Source organism: Lepidochelys olivacea (genome assembly GCF_965140295.1).
Source record: "Lepidochelys olivacea isolate rLepOli2 genome assembly, chromosome: 12".
Taxonomy (NCBI): Eukaryota; Metazoa; Chordata; order Testudines; family Cheloniidae; genus Lepidochelys; species Lepidochelys olivacea.
Window position 1 is genome coordinate 17186859 of NC_140422.1, and position 23283 is coordinate 17210141.

Consider the following 23283-nt stretch of genomic DNA (forward strand, 5'->3'; position numbering starts at 1 on the left):
AGCATGAAGGGACAATCTTTAGCTCATCAGGCAAATAACTATCTTGTGATGCCTGTTACAACAGTGTCATGTGAACTCCTGTTTTCACTTTCTTGAAAACAAGAAGCGGGCAACATTATCTCCTGTAAATTGTGAACAAACTTGTTTGTCTGAGCGATTGGCTGAAGTAGGACTGAGTGGACTTGTAGGCTCTAAAGTTTTACATTGTTTTATTTTTGAATGTAGGGGGTTTTGTACATAATTCTACATTTCTAAGTTCAACTTTCATGATAAAGAGATTGTACTACAGTACTTGTATTAGATGAATTGAAAAATTCAATTTCTTTGGATTTTTTCTGTGAAAATATTTGCATTCAAAAATAAATATAAAGTGAGCACTGGACACTTTGTAGTCTGTGTTGTAATTGAAATCAATATATTTGAAAATGTAGAAAGCATCCACAAATATATAAATACATGGTGTTCTATTTTTGTTTAAGAGCACGATTAATCGTGCAATTGCGATTAATTTTTTTAATCGCTTGACAGCCATGTGGGAACACAGGTTCAAGTCCCAGTAGGATTAATTCAGTCATTCATCCTTCTCAGATAGATAAATTAAAGTTCCAAACAAATTACTGCATGGGGTGAGACAGAGCTTTCAGGTGAGATCTAATGAACAAAGGATTCATATCATGCTAAAGAGATAAGATGGGTGAGGTAATATCTTTTATTGGACAAACTTCTGTTGGTGAGTGAGACAAGGCTACTACAACACCTCATATCATGCTGTCAGTTTCTAAGCAGAACTCCCCACTTAGACACTCATGGCTCAATATGACACACAGACATATAAGAGCCCAGGGCACTTTTCATAACAGAAGGGGTTTGCCCTTGTGTGCTTTGACAAAATGTCTCAGTCCTCTCACTGTTGGGCTCTATGCATGGCCTGTGTTCCTGTTCTCCTGCATTTGAGTGGTGGATGAAGTAATCCCTATACATACACTTATGCAGCATTTTGGTTTCTTTAAGGATGACAGGTGCTATATATTTTTAAAGGAATAGGTTTCACAGACACCACATCCATGATACAGAACACTAAATCCCACAAAACAGCAGAGCCCACTGCAATTACCTCAGAAGGGAATAGATCTATTTAAGGAGTTTTAATTTGTTTGCACAAACATATTAATTTAACAGGTTTCTATTGCATGTTATCAGGTGTTTAAAGTTCTTATTAAAATCAATTAATCTTTTATAGTATTTAACACAGGATGTTACAATAGCATCCATAAGAGATTTCTTTATTCTTTCCTTTTCTTTTTTTTGAAAGCCATAAATTGTCTTTTGAAAATAAATGGCAAAAGATTGAAACAAACATCAGAGATTTTTTTTGTTTGTTTTTTGTTGAGACAATGTTTCGTTTCTTTGAATATTGAGGCTGCAACTGTTTATAGCAGTCACTAAATCTTAGTTTAACTGCTGTTATTGATCCTTAGGATCTAAAACAGGAGTCCAACTGAGTTTTTGCCAGCTCCTGAAGTGTCCTTCATATACAACATTAAGGACATTGATATATTTGTTTTCTTATTTGGAGAAGTGCATATAACTCTATCATTCTATACATCACCTTCATTGATTGGTTTATTTCTAAAGATAGGTGGCAATTTACCTGCAGGACACTAGTTCCTTATTCATTAAGAGCCATCAGTAAACCCTATGGTGTTCATTAAAAAGATTCTTCTGTACACAGCAGCAAAAAATATTTCCTTGAACAATGTTTCCAGCCACTGTAAGGTCAAAGAAATATATAACAATTATTGTGAATGTAATCTCTATTGTACCTTTTATTTTGAGTGCATCCTGGAGGCATAAGGGCTTGATTCATGCATCTTGTTTAGATCCTCTCTGACCCTCTTGCCTACTTTTTAATAATATTTATTTTGCACAGGTTCATAAATGTTGAGATTTAGTAGAGAAAATACTTGGTGAGGTAATAAGCCAAAATATGACAAAACATCAATCAAAGAAGCTGCTGACTTCTGACCCTTCCTGGGTTTGGTTTTATGACTTTCATATCTTTGAAGATATGAAAAGAAGACAAGATATGACAGGTGCTGTGCTTGGAGAAACCACTTAGTCAATTTAATTCCAGCCACCTGTGAGTAACTCCACAGAACTACTTCAGCACATTTGAAAGTATGCAGTTCCCTATCTTTCATATTTCCTAGACAATGCAATAGCTTCAGTCTGCAATTGCTGGCCTTTGATTGGTCCCATTAGTTAAGTAAAGAATTTATATAAAAGTGCAACAGTATTACATTTTCTTGGTGCTCTATGTCAAATAAAGGAAAACATCTATCAGAGAAACTGCTCTAAAGATGGGAAAAGATATATATAACACAAAGGAGGATTGTGTGAAATATTAAAATAGCATGGTGGTATGGTACTCTTGTGTGACAGAAGAAATATAATTGTAATACACTATTAGCAAAGAATGAGTGATAAAATGGAGAATGGAAAAGAGAGAATGTCGACTAGAGGCTACGATTTCAGCTCGAGCTCATAGGTAGGCGTGGAGGAGAACTACAAGCTCTTCTCATGGAATTCCCTGCACAAAGTCTGATTAGTTGGGGCTTCATGCAGAGAAAGGTGAATTTCACAAGCTGTGAGGTAACAGCAGGATTTCTGGTTTTGCAGAGCGCCAATTCTCAGATCTGTCTGGAACCACGGTGGTCTGCAGAGCACTTGCCGTTGATCCACAGAAATAAGATCACTGCAGTTTTTTACACTCAGTGCATCCTGGAGATAAACACGAACACACACAATTAAAAGCATGGGACCAGATCATGCACCATAAGTCAATACACAGAAGGGACCATTTATATCCAGAAAGGGGCCCCCCAATAATAATGTTTTCTGTATAGCCCCCCACTGCCACATAGAGAGAGTGTAAAATGCACCTCATACAGCAGGAAAATAGTACCAGGAACACAAGCTCTGCACAACCTAGGAGCTACACAAGGCATTACATGTCCCTAAGATAGAGTACACTGTAGAGTTCCCCTGAGGAACTGTGGCTCCCTCCCCACTTCTGCACTCCCCAACCCCAGTAGCAGGGCTGTGCCTACAAAGCTTAATCAAAGCCTGATCACTAGGCAAGTCTACATCAATATTTCATATTTTCCATACAATTCACAGATTAATACAATTAAAGAGAAGTATACGTGGAACCACAGATGGAGGGTGCTTGAGAACACACTATATGTTTGGTTAGTACCACACACTGTATAGTTAACAGTTTTCAATATTTAGTCTGCTCACATTTGCTACAACAAAGAAAAGACAATATTAGAAAAGAAATCACCCTCCAAACTCAGAATCCTGAAAGTTAACAGTAGAAGGGGGTGTGTATGTGCACGCACACACCAATCTTTTTCCTGCCTGAGGCTGCACTTTGGTAATCTCTTGCATTTCCAAGGTCGTATATTACAGGAGCAAAAAATACTATGAAAAGTAATATACAATTAACTGTATCTGATAGATGTACAGAGAGAGCAGTACCTGGCAAGTTTTAGCCATAATTGTGTTAAAACCTTTACAGAACTTACTTTTGAAGATTGGATTCTGAGAAATACAAATATGTAGCATTTTAGAGAGGTTACCCTGCAGCCCACCAGTGTAAATTCATGGGTGATCCCTCACTCTCTATTCAACTATTAGTGAATGCACCATCAGGGAAGTAGAAAGCCTGGATACATTAGAGAAGGGTAGTGGATATTCTCTTTCTGAGCTCCTCCAAGATCTTGGAATTACACACGCTTTGGAGGATGCCAATCACCCAATACCTAACTGTAATCAAAGCCTTAGGAAAGTAACCACTCCACAAGAATAAGTTATATACAAAGATGGCCCCACACTGAATAGGGGCTAAGCCTAAGAAGTGAACGTACATTTTATGTATCCTGTAATAGTCAAACCTGTGAAGGTACCTGGGATTTTTCAAATAATGGGGCAACCTGAGCAAAACACTATTATGCCCAAACCGTTGGGAATTTCTGTCTTGTGCTATCACCTGAACAGAAAGTCAGTTTACTATCCAGGGGAGCTTTCCACACATTCCCTGCTTGTTCGCCAACTCCCATCTCTGCTCTTTTCCTTCTTTCTCCATGCTAGTTCTAGGAACAGCCATTATTTACCTTGAGTAGACACCACATCAGCCAGAGAAATGGGGTTTTGATTGTCGAGTCCACCTTAACCAGCCTACACTGTATTAAAAGTTGAAGAGAGCTATGCATAATATTAGAAATATCGATCAGTGATTACAAATCCAAATTTCATTTAAAATGTCACCATGATTTTTGATGTCATAACACCAGCATTTACACCTCTCCTCCTGAGAAAATATCAGACAGACAAATTCTCAGCTCATATAACTCAGCATAACTCCATTGAAATCAATAATATACAAAATACTCAGACTGGTATTATTTATTTGTATTGTGGTAGCATTTAGGTGCCCCAGTAATGGGCCAGGATACCACTGTGCTAGCCACTGTACAAACACAACATAAAGACATCCTTTCCCCAAAAAGCATATACTCAGCATGCATATTCTAACAATAGGGTGGGAGGGTTTACCTCCATAGGCTATGCATCGGGGAAATCCTGTACGTGCAGTCTCTATTTCCACGCACCTAAAGGTATCATTCCTTCCTCTGGCTCCAAACTCCTTGGAGGACTCTCTCCAGGTAGGGGATCCAGGAATGAGGAGAATGAGTCTGGGAGCAGGGCCAGGAAGATCTAAGTATCTTCTTCCCCAGCACATCAACAGTAACTCCAGCCAAAAGTTAATGCATCCCATGGGTGAATTAACTTTAACATGGGAACCCCAACAAGCTTGTGCACAGGGTCTCCCTGTACATACTTCCAGCAGATCCCCAGGATCATTGGGATCTGGGAGTCAAACCTTCTGCTTCTTCCCCAAAGGGGAGAACCACGCCCCTGACAGAATAATATGGGGAAAACTCCTGAAGGGGAAAAGCCTCCTTCCTGAGTCCCACTCTGCAAGTGTTCCACAGGGGAGGGTCATCCCTCTATACATTAATACAACAAAAGTGCTTGTATAGTGTTTTCCAGCTGAGGACTTAAAAGTTCTTCACATATATTCATTGGTGATAGAGTACACACATTTTTAACAAGATAAATATTTGCATACATAGTATACATTCCAAATATCAATTATCCCTAAGTAATCCCTATAATTCAACCTATCAGGGCTTTGTTTATTTGTTTTTAGTTTCTTACTAGTTCTGATTTTGCTTCTACATACTGACATCACACACACAAATGCACACTTTGCACACACGATAATGAAAAGTCTTCCTGTGTCAGGGATTACAGATTTTCTAAAGAGTTGCTAACACTGAATGACCATTGCTTTTAGGGCCCCACACTGCATGCACATGTGTAACCACACAATGAAATGATTGGAGAGAGATCAAAAGTTGATTCCTGCGGTGTTTAGATGCTGCTTGTAATTATTAGAACTGGGAGCACTGGCTGTTGGGAGTCTGAAAGGACAGGAAACAGGAAGGGGGAGGAGTTGAGGAGGTGGAGTGAGAGCTATTGAGAGTGCAGCAGCAGCTTGGTAAAGAGGTTTCCACTTTAAAAATAAAGTTCTGTTGAAGTTTGTTAGTACCTTGCCTGGTTGCTACAATTCCCTATTGAGTGGCTATTATACTGGGTTCTCACAGGTGGTGGGAAAGGCTTTGAAGGTCAATATATTTGTCTGCTGCTTCAAGCATTCATCTCCATTGTTTTGATAGTTCCACGAATCCACATTTAATATTTGTCTTCAACTACTAATCTTTTCTGCATTGCTGTCTCAATGTAATTATCTGCAAACTCTTACAAGATTTAGAATTTTTCTGTTTACATTTAAGGCATAATGCTGAAAAGTTGCAAAAATTCCATTTTGCTAATCAAAATAAATATACAAGGCATTTTTATTTGAATAAACTGCACTTCAAAACTGCTGGCAATGTTAAGATACATTTTCTAAGACCAACTACCACTGATAGCCATTGGTTGCCACGTAGATGTTCACAAAGGACCTGATCCAGCTCCATTAAAGTCAATGGAAAGACTCCTGTTGATTTTTTTAAAACCGGTATATAGAACTCAATAGCAGGGTCATAATTTTCTACTGCATTTTATAGAATGGGCCCCAAAAACCAAAACAAAAAACGCTACAGAAAAATTAGGTTTTCCTCTTGAACTCTGTGGGAAATTTTTTCAAACGTAACAAAATGTCTTAGGAGCCTAAGTTCCATCCCTGAATCTCCTTTTTAAATTATAGTTAGGCACTTTAGAAAATGTTATCCTACAAGAAAGGGCCGAGAGGAGGCAGGGCCTGCCCTCCTCTATAGTAGCCAATGGAAGTCGCTAGAGATAGTGTATTCTGTACCTTCAATTAAGGGTGCTGCAGCAGCCATTACCTCCACTGCTCTGGGATGTATGTGGCCTACCTGCCCATAATGCAGAGCCATGCCTTAAGGGCACACCTGAACCCTTAGTTTACGCTAGGAGTATGGCTACTGGTGTCCCTTTGAAATTTGTATACACAGTAGACTGCAAGTTACTTACAATAAAACCATACTTCCCCCTCCAGGGTAGGCATGCCGTGACGCACAATACAGTCATAAATGCAGAAGGTGCTGTTAGACAGACACAGAGTAGCAGTTTATTAATAAGAGCACTTAGGAAAAAATAACAAGTTTGACAGCTATGAGATTTGTCCTTAGGAAGCTGAAAACTGTATCTCATGCTGTATTTGGTATATAACTGGAAATCAATAGGGGAACCTATTGTACTCATATTGTAGTTTTATTTATACGGGGCACATTTTCAAAATATGGCTTCTCAACCTGCACACACAATATTGTGCCAATAAATGGGTACAATTAATGTTTGTGCAAGTGCAAATGCAGTAACTGTATATATAAAGCTTTCATGCACAATTTAAAGGCCTAGTTGCAGCTGGCTAAAAGTTTGTCCCTGTGTGCCAGAGAAGTTCTATTGTGAGTTTTCTCTGCCAGCTGGTGGCAAGACACTGAATTGGTTTAGCCAAATAAAAGATTGCTCATATTGTGGGCTGATGTATATGTGAGAGACACTGCACTCAACCTCAGCCAAAATAAAAATCAGGATACCCTTTTTCCCCAAGCAGTTGTACTTGTTGTATAGTGAGGGAGCTTCACCCTGTCTGATCCAGACAATAAAGAATGCTGATCTCTTTTCAACCGGAATCCAAGCTGTTACACAGCATATCCAGAATTTAGAGCAAGATGAGGCTGAGTACCATAGACAGCAAGCATAAAATAGACACAGCAAATTTGAACTGATTGTTATTAATATTCTCTGACACCAGTTTGATTTTTCCTTCTTAAGATATTTGGCTTGGGCATACAGCAACAGCGCTAGTGACTCATGTACTCAGCCTAGCACTGCCTGGAATCAGGTACCTACAATTTTTTCTAGGTCAAACTAAACTAATATAATAAAATCATGAAAAACCACTGGCATACTTTGGCTCAAGACATGGATGGCAAACTTTCTTTAGACAACTGAAAAAATGCTTTTCAGAATGGTATTTGTTAGCAACTTTCCATTTAATTTCTATTTTAAAGCATCTTGAGTTGTCTTGGCATGGTGAGTTGCCATTTAGAGTGATGTGTGATCTGTGTTAATTTTGTACCTATTCAACATATTTTATGCAATTTCCACCTAGATGTCCTGATAGGAGTTATTGGCTGCATCTGACAGCAGGGATACACAGGACATTTGCAAGCTTTTTGAGGATATTTGCATGCATCTAGAGGAACAGATCATAATTAACAGGAAACCCCCAAGAGTCCTTTGTTATTACTGGTATTGTTTGAAATGAAATGAATATTAACCATGAGATACTATTGATACTATCACTTAATCTCCCAGTTATGACGCTATTAGCGACGTCACTTTGTAAACTGAAGTATCTATCTTCATTTTTAATACAAACAATTAAAGTATCAAAATAGTCTATTAAGCCTATATGGGAATCAGATTCAAGAGAGAAAAAAGAAAAGGAGTACTTGTGGCACCTTAGAGACTAACCAATTTATTTGAGCATGAGCACTCATGAAAGCTTATGCTCAAATAAATGTGTTAGTCTCTAAGGTGCCACAAGTACTCCTTTTCTTTTTGCGAATACAGACTAACACGGCTGTTACTCTGAAACCATTCAAGAGAGAAAGACATTGTGTAGTCTGCTTTTCTGCCTTTCACGTGCTGCATAATGATTTAGCTGCATTCTCCTTCCTCTGCTTCTTTTTACCACATGAACTGAAGGTTCTCTTATCTTCTGACAGAAACAAAGATTGCCCTCACTTCCACCAGGAGGGGAGAAGCAGGACAAATCAACCATAGCAGGGTAGCCACAAGACAGCTAGTTTCTTTATAAAAAAAAAAAGAGTACTTGTGGCACCTTAGAGACTAACCAATTTATTTGAGCATGAGCTTTCGGAGCTGTAGCTCACAAAAGCTTATGCTCAAATAAATTGGTTAATCTCTAAGGTGCCACAAGTACTCCTTTTCTTTTTGCGAACACAGACTAACACGGCTGCTACTCTGAAACTAGTTTCTTTAGTGAGCCCCCCAACCTCACCCCCACCCAAACCAGAGACTACTTTTGGACTTGTTCAAAGGGAATCTTTTGATGACTTAATGTTCTAACTCCCTGTGATGGGCAAGGTGTCTACAGGGAGGGTGCTAGCTCTCCACACTCCAGAATAGATAGAGTGCTACTTCCTGCCTCCTCGCAAAGCTTAACCACATCACCACCCTCTGAACACAACTCTATTGGCTCCATGTTCAGTTCAGGACCCAGTTCAAAACCATTTGCCTTCATTATTGAGCTCTTAATGAGCTTACTTCCTTTTCCTGCATGGCAAGCAACCTCTTTCAAGTCCCACCTGTGAGACTCAATTCCATCCACCCCACATACAATCTCACCACTCTCAATGCAGGAGCCTTCTCTTCTGTGGATCCTGCCTGCCATCCGCAATAGCCTTTCTGTATCACTGAATCCATCTAATCTACTATTGTATCTCATCTTCCTTAGGTTACCTATGCCTCCATTAAGAGACACACCTCAATTTCTCTGTCCCTTTTGCTTGCTTTTTTTTTTAAATTTTGTAACTGTACTTTATTCTGTAGAACGTGTTGTGACATAATGTGTGTGTGTGACACTACGGAACAAAATTGTACTGTGCTGTATTTCAAAGGGTGCATTAAGGAGGTGCATCAAATAGCACAGGGAGACACTCTATCAAGGTATCAGCATGTTATTCCTTGCCAGTTTAGTTCTGGTCAATATCAAGTGATCACAAATAGCTTCACATAGATCACTATGCCAATTCTGTGACAGAATAACGCATTTAGCCTATGCCAATCTTTGCATACATGTGAACTTGATTCAATACCAGTATACTTTGATGACTATTGTTACTAAATAACCATGAAAACAACAAGGAGTCCGGTGGCACTTTAAAGGCTAACAGATTTATTTGGGTATAAGCTTTCGTGGGTAAAAAACCCCCACTTCTTATCTGTATCCACAAAAACAATGAGGAGTCCAGTGGAACCTTAAAGAAGTGGGGTTTTTACCCATGAAAGCTTATGCCCAAATAAATCTGTTAGTCTTTAAGGTGCCACCAGACTCCTCGTTGTTTTTATGCATACAGACTAACATGGCTACCTCTCTGATACTAAATAACCATGGTATCTGAAATATGGGGAGACCTTTCCCTACATTCCAAAGACTAAATTAATATCGTCCAATGTGAAATAGAAATCATTGAATGAAGGATACATGTTGCTAACTAGCATGCAGCAAAATGCTAGGTATGTGTAAATGCTTACAGACTCATCAAAAAGAACAATGAGATTTGTTCCCTCAATTTCTCTTCCGACATTTTTTTTTGCATCTTTATGTAGCAGCAGCAGCAGTTTCTTAGTCTTGCATAACGTATTGTAGCTTTTATATTACCTAGTTGAAAGATACCTATTTTAGTGAGTCCAGGGATTTTCTGCAGTCCAGAAAAATATTCCCATGGCATGATAAATAAACTAACAGCAGCAGCAATAACAACAGTGGTCTTTTATTCAATTACAAGCTATTTGTTAAAGTTCAAAATATACATAATTAAATTTTATAAAATTAAAATTCAAAAGAAAGAAAAAATGGAAAGGGCATGTAACACATTACAGTACATTGAAACAAAATATAAAATATGTCGGGCTCCGTTCTGATCTCAGTTACATCAGTGCAAATCCACAGTCAAGCCACGGACATCAACAAGAAAGGGGATGTGACAGATGCTTGACAGCCTCTTCGGCCTGCTGTGATCATTTCAGTCAATGGGATTCTTTCTATTTACTTCTAAAAGTCGCAATTGTCCAACAAAAAAATCTTCAAAAACAGACTCCAACAAGAAACTGCAGAATTGGAATTAATTTGCAAACTGGACACCATTAAATTAGGCCTGAATAAAGACTGGGAGTGGATGAGTCATTACGCAAAGTAAAAACTATTTTCCCATGCTAATTTTTTCCCTTACTGTTACTCACACCTTCTTGTCAACTGTTTGAAATGGGCCAACCTGATTATCACTACAAAAGGTTTTTCTCCTCCTGCTGATAATAGCCCACCTTAATTAATTGGTCTCGTTATACTTGGTATGGCAACACCCATTTTTTCATGTTCTCTGTTTATATATCTGTCTTCCTACTGTATTTTCCACTGCATGCATCTGATGAAGTGGGTTTTAGCCCATGAAAGCTTATGCCCAAATAAATGTGTTAGTCTCTAAGGTGCCACAAGTACTCCTCATTTTATTTACTTTAGTGGGCCTTGGATTAGGCGCTAATTCACCTTTGCACTGCAGGTTTCACTCAGGACATTATTTGAAGACAATGGGTTGACCCAGAGTTTTTCTTTGACCCGAAGAATCTTTACTAATGGTGATGATGTGTGGGATGTAAGGATCCAGGTTGACTTTCAGACCCAGACTAAGTTTTCAAGGTTGCCAGTTAGAAAAAGCATCTTGAGCAAAATTTTCTTTGGAAGTCAATAAGAAATAGTACACATAAAATCCCACAATACCATTTATATAGAGTCACTTTAAGAGCGTGTGTATAAAAATGCAATGCCATAAAAATGCAACACTACAAGTAAAAATATCTTTGTGCCTGGAGGAAGGATGGTGATGAGTAGAGTCCTACCAAATTCAAGGCCATGAAAAACATGTCAGGGACCGTGAAATGTGGTTTCCCCCCCGTGAAATCTGGTCTTTTGTGTGCTTTTACCCTATGCTATACAGATTTCACGGGAGGGAGACCAATGTTTCTCAAAATGGGGGTCCTGACCCAAAAGGGAATTGCAGTGGGTCTTGCCACCTTCACTTCTGCACTGCCTTCAGAGCTGGGTGGCTGGAGAGTGGTGCCTGTTGGCTGGGCGCCCAGCTCTGAAGGCAGTACCCCCCCAGCAGCAGCACAGAAGTAAGGATGGCAATAATGCCACCCTTACTTCTGCATTGCTGCCTTCAGAGCTGGGCAGCTGGAGAGCAGCAGCTGCTGACTAAGGGCTCAGCTCTGCACACAGCACCGCAGAAGTAAGGGTGGCAATAACATATGATTCCATCCTTACTTCTGTGCTGCTGCTGGCGGCTGCTCTGCCTCAGAGCTGGGCTCCCAGCCAGCAGCTGCCGCTCTCCAGCTGCCCAGCTCTGAAGGAAGCGCCACCACCACCAGCAGCAACACAGAACTAAGGGTAGCAGTACCGCAACCCCCGCCCCCCAACTTGTTTTTGCATCTGGACCCCGACAATTACAACACCGTGAAATTTCAGATTTAAATAGCTGAAATCATGAAATTTACGATTTTAAAAGTCCAATGACCATGAAATTGACCAAAATGGGTGAACTTGGTCCGGCCCTAGTGATGAGGAGGAAAGTGACATGCTTTATGTATGATAATAACCTTCCAGTACTGTGGATCTAGCAGGTGAAAATGTTGTGAATGACTCTGGAATACTCAAAATATTCTATTTACATAGGAAATCAGTGATGAACAATTTTACAAATCTGCCAAGCATTTATGTGGGCCACATATGTGCATAGCTAGATAGTTCAAATGCAATTTTCCCCACATACAGCTCTAGTCATAAAAACACTAATGTTTTTCCTGAAGCTACACAACTCTGTCAGTAGTCATCATTGCTATCAGCAGTCTACCTTATCAATACTCTTGTGTCCACACACTTCAGTCTCAAATGATCCACTTTGGCAAACTCAGATTTTTTTCATCATGAGCTTTCTCAGTTGGTTTTTATTCTTTTACTTCTACTACTACTTTTACAGAAGATTCAGAAATGAATCTATAGAGCAAAAGAAATTGCATCCTTTTCAAGATTTTCACAGTTGACTGTATAAACTAATAAAGCTTTCTTTCCCTAACCTAAGATCCTTAAAATCAATGGTTTCTGAAATGAAAACTCTCTCCTTCAACTTTCCACATGAAAAAAAAAATTAAAAAAGAAAAATTAAAAATTGATAGTGAGGGTTAATAGTTCCTCCTATCCAGGTCTCTTAAAGCATTTGTCTTGGTTCTTAAGGAAAGCTAGTGTCTAAAATCTGTTGTGTTCAAGCTTTCATATATCCTTATAGTTCACTAGAACTAAAACCATTGAGTTATGTGCATAGCTGACATATGTAATTGCTTGATACCATTACTGACACCCTCTGTTTAACCCTCCTCCTTCTCTCCTATTGTTTGTCACATACACTTATTGCACACTGTCGTAGGTTAGGCCCTGATCAATAAAAGCATCCCTATTCAGGATAAATAGGAAAATAACTTGAGAAAACCAAAACTATTAGGAGACTAGACTGTCTTGAACTGCACTGGGAAAAGCCTGCAGGAATCTATCCCTTCTAGTAGTTCAGTAGTCTTCAAAAGAGGTCAGTAAAGTTGATCATTTATTGGTCATTGATTTGGTTCGCTGAGTTAATTCACCTCTGGGTTCAAATCCTCATGGAAATACAGCAGAAGCCACTGATAATCAAGCACATGCTGAGCTTTAAGTAGGTGCTTAAATCCCATTGTCTTCAGTGTGATATTAGTACTTACTTATACTTAAGCATATATTTATGTGCTAGCCCTGAATCGGAAAGATTGCAACGTCTTCAAGGCAGGAATCATATTTACCCATGCATTGCACCTTACACAATGGGTTCCCAATCCTAACAGAGACCTTAGTGATTCTAAAATAATCAAAAATAATAATCTCTAGCCTTGTGTGTATATGCTGTAAGCCAGTACCTCTTTTCATAGAGATACAGCTACTTCCTGCAACCCGTCAAGTGTTTTATTACCATCATTAAGAAGAAAGGAAAGCATTTTCCTTTATAACTAGAATAGATAGGGACCTCTACTTAGCTGAATAGCCACCTTTGTTTTACTTTAAGACTTCTTAGCTTAAAAATAGGTCTGGAACAATTTAACCCAGAAGAAAGGGAAAAAAATGTGGAAAGGAAAAGATACTCTATCTGTACCTGCTAATAGTGTTCTAGCATCCAAACTTTTTGAAGAAATACCCCTGTTTTCCGGCTAAAATGTGATGAATTCCATTCTATCCTTTTATGTCTCCTCTAGATTTATGGTTAGATTAATAGTGTTATGAATTGAGTAAAAACAGTTTTGTAGCTCCCTCAGGAACTTGAAAAGTGAAAATTAGATGAGTCTGCGAAGCTCATTTGCACTCAGCAACTTTACTAAAAGCTGTCTCAGGATAAATAGGAAAATAACTTGAGAAAACCTAAACTATTCGGAGACTGGACTGTCTTGAACAACACTGGGCAGAGTCTGCAGGAATCTATCCCTTCTAATAGTTCAATAGCCTTCAAAAGAGGTCAGTAAAGTTGATCATTTTGTTTGGTGCACTTAGTTAATTCACCTCTGGGTTAAAATCCTCACAGAAATACAGTTGAAGACACTGATAATTAAACATTTGCCAAGATTCACCACATAGCTAGTTACTGCACAGTTATTGCCCATACTTCTAAAGTGAATGGGGGAAACTATGGTAACTATTGGCAAAGGATAGCTTTTTAAAGGCAACCCTTGTAGGATATGCATTGAGTAGTACCTTACAGTACCAGGAATCCCATGAATAAATGTGGCAGAAACTGCTCCATAATAACTACGAATCACTTCCGTAGGCTCATGTCATAGGCGTCTGTGTTAGTATTTAGGTTTCCTTAGTATATTCTTGAAACACATTTGGTATAGGAAACAAGACAGGTCCAGAGCAGAAATAGAAGGGATGTTGAATATCAGAGCTGCGTGAGACAGCTCAAAAAGTGTTTGCTCATAGCGGGTTTGATCGTACACTCATTGAAGTCAATGGTAAAGCTCTTATGGACTTCAGCAGGGCAGGATCAGGCACACTATGCATGGCTGCAGCCAATAGCATAAATATCTCACCCATATGCAGCAAAATGATTCACAAAATAAATCATCCGTTTGAATAATTGATTAACTAGCAGCCAAATGACCACTATAAACAATTCTTAGCACCAGCATCACTGAAAATGTATTGTTATGGTAGGGACCCCTGACATTCTACTGCTCAGCAATACAATATTTAGTGCTTTAAAAACCTTTCCCCCCAGCACAGCCTACATCTATAACTTCTGATGTGCATCTCTGAGAACTATTTGCAAAAGGGGCACCCAATTATCTATAAGCCATGCAAATCTCATTTGCTAGTCACAATGAAGCAGGGAAAATGTTTTTAAAGTAAAATAATAAAAATGCAAAACTTTGCATCCCTACAGAACCTGCCATACATGCATCATAAAGTACTTTACAGATGTTTATGAATTACTCTTCACTACTTCACATAGCAAAACTGAAACTGAGAAATTCTATGACTTTCCCAAAGTCACACATTACGTCCGTGATGAACTGAGACCACAGCCCAGAGCTCCTGATTCCCAGCATTTAGCAAACTATCCTTCCTCTCTGTCTCCTTATGTAAGCGGAGGAATAGTCCCGCTCTTGTGGGGAACCTTCCTGGCTTCTGCACTACCCCAGTGAAGTGGGCTAGCGAAAGGATCTGAGTTCTCGCTCCCACTTCCTTTACCCAGTGGCCTCCCTGCCCTTCAGGACTCCCCTTTCACTCTCCTGTCTGGCAGAGTCCTTGTAACCCCAACAAGGCTGGGCCCAGGAGTCCTGGGGGGCTCGACCCCCAACCCTGCTGTGGTCACCTAGGACAGGGGCTAGGGTGTCCCCACTTGGGGGTACTCTCTCTGCAATGGGCACTTCTCTGACCCACTGACCATTACATACAAGTTAAAGCAAATGCAAGTTATTTAATCAACAATTAATTTTAAAAAGAATAAGGGAAAATGAGAAAGGTTAAAGGAAACACATCAACCCGCTCTGTGGCAGGGAACTTCACAAACAGAGCCTCTGGAACGTCAGGGCCGTTCACAGTCTGTTCCTTGTAAGTCCCAGGCCTCCTCCTCAGGCCCTGGCTGTGCTATGGCTGCGGGTTGGACGCTTGCTCTGGTGGTGGCCACACGCTTTCAGGCTCTAAGTGGCAGGACCCTTCTTCCCAGTGTCGCCCCTGCCCTGTCGGGGTTACGATCCAAGCCTGGCCTGCAGAGCCCCTTGGCTGAGGCGTCTCCCTGTGCTGGGCCCGCTGCCCAGGGTCCCCCTCGCTCTACCCAGCTGCTCACTGCACCCAGCTCCAGACTGCTCCAGCCCCAGCTGCGTCACTCTGTCTCTGCACTGCTGCTGCTGCTCTGCCTCCAGCTCCCTGGGCTTCTTCTTTGGCCCCTCTGGCTCTGGTTGCTGCAGCTCTGCTCCCAGGACAGGCCCCTCTTCCACAGGACACTCACAGAACACACAGATCCTCTGCTCCCCAAGGAATAGTACACACCACCTTACCAGTTATACCTCAGATCACCACTATACTCAACACACAGGGCTTCGATATGTTCATAGTAAAACACAATAAGTTTATTTAACAAAGAACAGAGATTTGAGAAAAAGCAAGTAGAAAAAATGGAAACAAATGGCTACATATAAAATAAAATCATAGCATGCTTTCTTGACCCTAAACTTAACTAAGACATTGTCATGGCATATAGAGCAAAAACTCACCCAGAATCCTTCCAGTGTACAACAGTCCTCTTGCCACAACAGGTGATAGATGCAGAATGTGTCTCCGTCCCTACAGTTATAGTCCAAAAATCTATTGTCTTCACTTGCAAACAGGATAACCCCTGCTGCTTGTTTTTTCCTGTCTAGAATCTTCCCTGGAGAAGTTGCAGTCACTTGATTAGCATTCTTGCTCAGACTGTAAATGGGCACCCATACAATATTCAATTTACATGTAGCTAGACAGATAGATAAACATCTCTTTTCTGAAAGAAACCTGTTACCTCACCTTTTGGTAACCAGTCCCAAGTCACAGAGCTTAAGAACATAATTTTCAGTATATGTGCATAACGCCTTATATATTTTCCATACCTACATCTCGCAATGATTATGAGGACCAGTGAGACATAGGCTTTCAGTAAAGACCTTACACTGCATGCTTTGGGAAACTAGTATATAGATACCAGACCCAGGGGATCCTGGTAACCTTTATGCACCCCTGTGCCCTTTGCCAGTTGACACCAAGAAGACCCTTGATCACAAATAGTAATAAATAATTTTTCACTGATAGAATCAAATTACATTAAGAAACTAGATATAATTCATGAATTTGGATTCCCTGGTTGACACATGTATTGGACAGGTGCCTTTGCCACATTTTCCTTTGTAATCTCATCAGTAGGTCACATGCTCTTAACTTTTTTTTTTTTTTGGCCTGTTGCACTAGAGAGACATAACTAGGATGAGCAAACTGCACAACATTGCAAGACCTATTTCTTTTGCAAGGAGTCTCTCTGGGCACCACAGCTTTTATTTGACTTCTTTGTGTTAAAAAGTATTGAAAAGCAATGCTGTGCATTCAGGGACAATGTAAAAAAATATGCTGAGACTGCATGAAATCCAAGACACCACCTAGTTCTTACATCCCAGAATAAAATATCCCAAAGGAAATTCAGAGTACATTGTCTCAAGAACCTTTCAGCAGTTTACACCAAGTCACCTCTTACTCGCTCTTTATGTCCTATGCATAAAAGTTCTGGAACAATTAACCTTAGTTTAGGGAGAAAAATCTAAAGCCAGAATGAACAACATCAGCGCAACATTTCTTCACTTCCATGGGCCACATGATAAATTCATTTTTTAACCTGCCATGCTAATGCATCTAAGAATAACCAGGAAGGATCTGTGCACATCCACAGGGCCGGAATGTTCACATCTGCCACCTTGTTCTCTGGGTTCAAAACACCAGCACTGTTATGTAGGAGCTGTGAGCTAGAGTAATGCTGTGGTAATAAGTAATATGCAAATGAACACACCAGAACTCCCATTTGCCTATACATAACCCTGCCAAATAAAGTAAATTGTGGGTTTCTGAGCTTTGTGAACAAATTGAATGGGACAAATTCATCCCTGGTGTAATCCCATTGATTTAAATTGTGGGCTTTGGTCCAACATCCTCACTATGCTTTGTTTACTAGAATAATGGAAAGCTTTTCTGACTTTTTACCTCCATGCCTTCATTAGGCTCAGTTTTCCTAAAGTTAAAAAGTGTATTCCAATGAAAACCCTAACCAAACAATGGAACAAATCCACTTTCAATTGCTATCATCTGAATAAAATGACTGGTACTCTTTGAAATAGCACAGCATGTAAATAACTAGCTAATAAACTAGAAATGAATGATTGTGCAGTGCCCAAGGGGAGAGGAAGAAAGACGTTAAAGTACTACACACAGGCTTTCCCCCAATGTGGGAATATACTAAATCATTATTCCCTATGGAACCTCAAATAACTTTTCTTCTATTAACTTGACACTACTGTACATTTTAGCCAATTGTTTCCTAAATAACAAAACCAAACAAATGTTTAATATAGAGATTGCTCTCTCAATTGAAAATATATATCAATTGTATAACAAATTTAACTCTGTACTTCATTCAGTAGTTTTTAAAAAAACTAATCTCAGGTTTTAAAGGTCTTCCCTTTCCCTTTCAAAGGTCAATGATGCAACCACTGGACTCAGCACCAAAGGAAATCAATTGCTCTACACCACCTATATACTGCATCTCCTGACATTCCTTTTGCCTTTACATGAATCACTGGACAAAATTTATTCCTAGCGTAACTCCACTGAATCCATTGGGGTAGCCCAGGGTCAGCTCTTTCTATTTGCAAACTCCATTAATTTCAATAGAAGTTGTGTAGCTAAATCCCCGAGTCAGCTTTGAAAATATCAGCCTCTATCTATAGAAAAGGGTGCAGTACATAGAGTAGCGGTGAGGGTTCCCCAGACCAACCCCTTAACATGTGTCAACCCTCACCTTGAGAAACGTTCTCTGGCGGTAAAAAAGTAGCATTCTCATTCAATCCTACCAATAAGGGTGCTGCTTTTGATGGTGGCTTTTGTTATCTGGACACCAGAAACTAAATTTGAACTACAACTTCATGTCACAGTGGCTACTGAACAGCCGTGAGATGGCAGCAATTTTTGGTCACCACCAGTCTTGGCCGGTTTTTGAGCTAGTGCCCCAGAGTTAAAAGTCCTGTATCCCATAACCAATTTATTATATCATTCAGGCTTTTTGTGAGTATAATTGAATGCCTTATTGCTTTTTAAATTGAAACACCAAAAATCACTAGTCACTTTTGAAAATTTAGCTCCACATGTTTAGCTTTCTTTCTTTTTTTTTTTTTCCAGACCAAGGAAACCGCATTCAGTCTAACATGCTGCCAGGTCATCCGGTTTATATTAATCCCAACTTCCTGCTCTGTTACCATCTATGCTCTTTATTTTACCACTTGTTTTTCCCTGTGGGATACTCCCGGTGAGTATAGTGCTGCTGCCAGTGTTTTGGGCACTTATACTCCAGGGTCTGTTCCATCCCTCTTCGTACATTCTGCCCATAACCGTGGTCCCTGAGAGTCTATGCTATGCACCTAGAACTCTGTTTAAAAGAAATTCACAGGAAACAGACCCCCCACTACTGCTTGAAACTGATAGGCTGCGGGGTATATCTAGCTCACAAACCATTCATATAATATAGTTAATACTTACCAGCTAGAAGAGGGGGAGAGGCAGCAAACAACAGCCAGTTATAAAATGGCCACTTTAGGGCTAAAGCTGCCTGACTCTGCCAAATTTAAAGAGCCAGCTACAGAAAGGCATACTGGGAAAAATGTTACTCTAGGAAGGAATTCCTACATTAGTGAGCATTAGGAAGACAGAAAAGAAGATGCATCTAGTAGAGAAGCTATTTATGTGTTGCAAACTATCATATTACTATCATTGCAAATAATGTATATTTTAGTTTATGCAGACTTCTACAATGTGCTTGACAGTGGGAGAAGCAGCACTGATGTCACTGATTAATATTAAAGAAGATGAGGTGAAAAATACATTACTTTTCTCCAGAGAGTTAATATAGCTTTTAGCCTCCCTGGCTGCCTTTATCAAATGTATATAAGAATCTTCCACTCTCCAAAAGCAGTTGAGTTGGTTGGGTAGAGATTAAGGACAGAAATGATGCTCTAAAAAGGCTAAAGTAAATGCAGTCCTGGCTCCAGAGTATCTGTCAGTTACTTCAGGGGCTGAATACCCAGTTCACTCACTGCTGCAGGCAAACTTATCACCTTTCTATAGCCAAAGTAAAATCCCCAATTTTCCGTCCCAGCACTTTACCCTAACTAACTTTAAAACTCACTCTAGAGTTCCACAATATCCATATATATTCTGGTTTCTAGAGTGTTACCTGGTGATCTGTAACACCATCTACACAATGGTATGCTGCATTAGAGTCCACTGCATTTATATGTAAGCAGAGTCAGGATGAGCTCTACTCTGACATCTGGTAGCAAGTCATGGTGGGTTGTGGAAAAGAACTTCAGGGGCTGATCTCATTTGCAGAGACACACGCACCCTGCCCAGATGGTCACTTTGGCTGCTGTAGGAGCCCCAGTTTCTCTGTTATTGGGGCAGGAATAAACTGTTATTATCCTGATTCTGTGAATCAAGGACAGTGGAACTGTACTTGGCCTTTTGTTATGATGGAGGGACTCACCATCAACTAAGCAGCACTCGCTAGGCAAGGGCCATGGGTTCCAAAACCCAGTGAATGGAGAGAGGCTGGGGACAGGTATTGATACCTGGTGGTATGGGTCCCCTTACATGCTAATTGCACTTCCTTCTCTCTCCACTGTGGAATACCAGAACTCATTTTGATTCTATTAGGAGTTTAGTTACGGGCTGCTGAGCTGAATTCACATTGGGCTGATGGTGCACCAGCACTGAGGCTCCCCTACTACAAGCTGAAATCACTGAGTGTTGTGTTAAGTAGTGGGGGAGCCTGAAGATATAGTGCGGAGCAGTTTGCGGGACGGCTGGAGCGGCTCATGGGATGGCTGGCAGAGCAGAGCGGCTGGTGGAGTGGAGCAGTTTGTCGGATGCCTGGAGCAACTCATGGGGGCGGCTGGCAGAGTGGAGCGATTCATGGGTCGGCTGGTGGAGCGGAGCGGAGCCGAGCCCCGCCCCAGGGAGAGGTGGGGCAATTGGCTTTGGACCATGTAAGGTGCCCCTTTACCCCCCCATCTCCACCAAGGTTGGGAGGTAAAACTCTGCAGATAAACTTCCAAACTCTGGGGCTGCACTGACCAGGGGCAGAGACTTTTGGGTTGTTGGACTTTTGGGACTTTGGGTTGCTGGACTCAAGAACCAAAGGGAAAGGACACGCCCCAATTTGCTTGGGGTGGGGTTTTTGCTCATGGGTTGTGTTATGAATCCTGTTGGTGGTGTTTCCCCAACATAATGCCACATTGTTTCTCTCTGTTATTAAAAGGCTTTTGCTACACTCAGACTCTGTGCTTGCGAGAGGGGAAGTATTGCCTCGTGGAAGCACCCAGCTGGGGTGGTATATATTTGTCCCAGGTCACTGGGTGGGGGCTCGAGCCGGTTTTGCATTGTGTTATTGGAATGGAACCCCTAGATACTGAACCCGGCCCTTGTTGCTGCCAACTCTGATGGGCAGAAAGGTTACATATAACTACATCAAAACATTGTCTAGTCAATGCTGTCTGATGCTATGATGTCATTTATTGATAGCATTTTAAGCAATTCTGGTGCTCCCAACTTTAGAAGTAGGCTCGAAAGACAAAATACCCGAAGTATCTGTGAGCTGGATGAAACAATCTTTAAATAGTTATAATTTCTCATACAACAGCCAATAAATACAGTGAAATGAAAAACATATTTCCCTCTTTAAAATTATATCAAATTATGTAAAAATTAAAACATAGAAAACAACTATCAAAAGCTATAACTTTTCAATAGACTGAGCCTATTGACTGCATAAACCAGAGTTCATCTCCCATAAAACAAAGAAACTAATATGATTTGCTCATCTGAATTAGACAGTAATTGCTGGAAGGCTCCCAGGAAAAAAACAAAAATCTAGAAAATTAGAAAATCTAAAAATACGTTAGACATTTGGACGTTCACTATTTTGTCTGTCTAAAGTTCAAGTCTAGTAAGGCTGTAATTAATGAACACACTAGTTCACTGACAAATTAAGGTATATCAAATACCGTCCCATCTCTCTATATTCTTATTTTCTTCACCGAGTCATCCAAAGGCTTAACAGTGAAAATGACTGTGAATTTCAGCGGTCCTTGGAAATTGGAGAAGGATAAAGAGAAATGCTTAATGTGCTTAAAAAAATAAAAAATAAAGAAACCAAAAGTATTTAAAGGCAAATACCCTGAAAACTTAGTTTCTGTGATAACCCCTGAGTCTGCTTTCTACTGGGTAATTTGGAACAATTGGAGCAGTCTCATATGGAAGTTAGCTGGGTGCCGCTCTGAAACAAGCTGTGCTAGAGCTGTGTACCATACCTGCAAACACTTCCAACCGGATTTAATTAAGATAATGTAGAGAATCTTTCTGACTCTGAAACTTTTGGAGTCTATTCTCAGAACATTAGACAATGCATTTTCTACTTAACTTGAACACAGGACATTAATTTCCATTCCTCTTGGGTAGAATAATAGATCAGGTATGCCCTCTGGTCCATATTCTAGAGGACAATGTCACAGTTTCAAGGCAATTGCACCTATAGTCCCCCTCTGAGGTTCACCAAAGGCACTCACTTAAGGCTTCTGGCTCCTACCCGGCCATCACCTCTCTTGGGTGGCAACCTGTGTCTCACTCAATCCTGATTGAGATTTTAAGGCTGCACAGCTCCCTGCCTTACACTATGATATCCCCACTAAGCCGGACTGCCTACAGTCTGCCTATGATATCCCCACTAAGCCAGACTGCCACTGCCTGTGTTTTGCTTTCTCTCCAATGTTTATGGCCAACATATTGCTGGCAGTTATGAGTGACACACAGCTCCTTCTAAGTAAGCACATTTATTCTTAAGGTAAAAACATTACAAAGGAAACATATTACAATAATAGAAGAAACTACACACATGGTAAAAATCAGAGGTCATCCCCAACTCCAACCTAGGGCTCCGGTAGGTTTTAGTCCTTCAAAACCCACAACAGTTTTTTCCCCATGGTCACAAGTTCATCCATCTTAGATCCAGAACCAGATAAACGGATGGGCAGATCAGCCATTTCTTTGCACAGCTTGGGCCTTTGATCTAGCCTTCTGTAACAGGTAATCAGCAGACAATGACCCGTTCCCCAGGGTATAGCTTTGAAAGGCTGGGGTTTTGCATAACCAGCGTTGGGGAAATTGCATTAACTTCTCCCTAGGGATTCCCAGGAAACCCACTTAACATTTATTGTCCCCAAAGTCCCTACTTGTCTGGCAAATTTTCAATATAGTCTTCTGAATTCCCAGGTCTTACATCTCTCACATCTGCCCCCTAGAGAGGTTACATAAAATTCCAGCCCTCAATAATACATAAACATAATACAATAAACTCTTTCAAGGATATTGCAGGAAATTGTCATATCTGTCATAGATGGTTTATATCTGTGGGAGATGGCATAGCATGGTATGTACCTCTGGCTGCATCTAATAACTGGAGCAAG